We start from the raw sequence: 1,951 nt of genomic DNA on the forward strand, positions 1-1,951 counted from the left end.
CCATGTGTCCAATGCATTGGCACAATCAGAGAGCCATTTTTAATCCTACGACTTAGGCTATATTTTCTTTACTGCCTAAAGGCAATTTTATCCTTGGTGTGGGAGTTCCTTCTGTCTATGTGTTGATTTTATTGGTTAATGAATAAAGAAACTGTCTTGGCCTGTGATAGGGCAAAAGAACAGCGCAAGGCAGGGAAAACTAAAGAGAAAGAAGGGTGGCGTCAGTAAGACACTATGGAGGCGCCAAAGATAGACATGCTGAAACTTTGCTGGTAGGACACGACCTCGTGGTAATGCACAGATTGGGAGAAATGGGTTAAATTAGTATGTAAGAGTTAGCCAATAAGAAGCTAGAGCTAATAGGACAAGCAGTGTTTTAAACATAGTTTCTGTGTGATTATTTCAGGTCAGTCGGGTGGCTGGGAACCAAACAGGCGGCCTCGTTACTACATATCCCAAAAGGTCACTTATTAATTCAAGATAGAAGGGCTCTTGGAGGTTGCTGGAGACCATGGTTCTGGTACATCACCACCTGTACTCACAATACTTTCAGGACATCCATGGGATGCCTACACTGCTTAGTCTAGGAGCCAGAGTAGAAAGCAGTCCCCACTCCAGCTGCAAATACACAGAGGGCCTCACAACAGCCACATCAGAGTTACTAGGTCAAAAGTGAGACAGACAGCAAGAGGTTTCTAGGCCAATGTCTCTCTTGAGACTAGTCCTCCAGGCCATGTGTACTATAATGGGGGCAGGTATCTCCAGGCAAGTGCAACAAGTTAAAAGGATGGGAACCAGAGGGCCAACATGGAGAGCAGGAGGCAAGGGAGGGGCTTGGAATTCGGGAAAGGCTGCGACCCTGCCGATGACTTGTCACCTTCATAAAGGGCCATGCCAGTTTAGGCTTTGGGTCTTACTTCCCCAAACATGAGATGGACTATTTCAGCAACCATTAGGGAAGTTACTGTCACGTGTGTGCACTTCTGAGATGCGCACACAGTTTCAATGCCCATTTATCTGACAATTACACCCCCTGTGCCGTCCCAACCAGACAGGAATCATCATTTAGTCCAGCGTGTCCATGTGATATATGATTGCCAGCCAGCTACCACAGCTGTGCTATCAGATCAACTACTGCAGTGTTACTACAGAGTGAGTTCCAGGACAACCAGGGATACAAAGAAAAATGAAAAGACCTGTCTAAAAACAACAACAAAGTCTAAGTTTCTGACTTAATACAATCTTAAAATTGTATGTTGAAGTTGCTAAGAGGCCATGTTCACACAGGTTTTATAATAGTATTTTAAATTTTTTATTATATTTATTGTGTGTGTGTGCATGTGCAAATAGTACATGTGCCACAGTGTGAGAGTGGAGGCCAGAGGACCACTTTCAGAAGCTGGTCTCACTTTCCATCATGTGAGTCCCAGGGATCAAATTCAAGTAGTGAGCTTGGTGGCAAGCACCTTTATGAACTGAGCCATCTTGCCAGCCCCTTTACATTGTTAATCTTTTTTTTTTCCAGTATGGAAAACAGTTTATTACAGAGCAAAGTAAATAACTGTTCTATTTTGTTATTGTTGCTAATCTCTTACTGGGCCTAATTTATGGAGACATCATATGTGTTCTGTACCACAGCTTCAGGAATCTGCTAGGAACCAAGCAATGTACCCCCTGTGGGTATATGAGACAATGTACTTTTAACATATGCCTCACTTGATCCTGCCAACTGTTCCACTGTGGAAGAATGACCACACGGATGGGAAAGTGAGGGCCAGTCAGGTCCGTCCACAGCTGGTCATCTGGACCCAAGCTGTACTTCAGGAGCTGTCCTTGCATAGGAATGTGGGAGTGTTAGTCACCGGCGAGCCCAGAACCTTCTCTGGCCTCACTTGGCCATGCACTCAACCTCTGAGGCCACAGGCAGAATGTAAAGAAGGGCAGAGTCTCC

This window comes from Myodes glareolus, chromosome 4 (assembly GCF_982192425.1).
Source record: "Myodes glareolus chromosome 4, mMyoGla1.1, whole genome shotgun sequence".
Lineage (NCBI taxonomy): Eukaryota > Metazoa > Chordata > Mammalia > Rodentia > Cricetidae > Myodes > Myodes glareolus.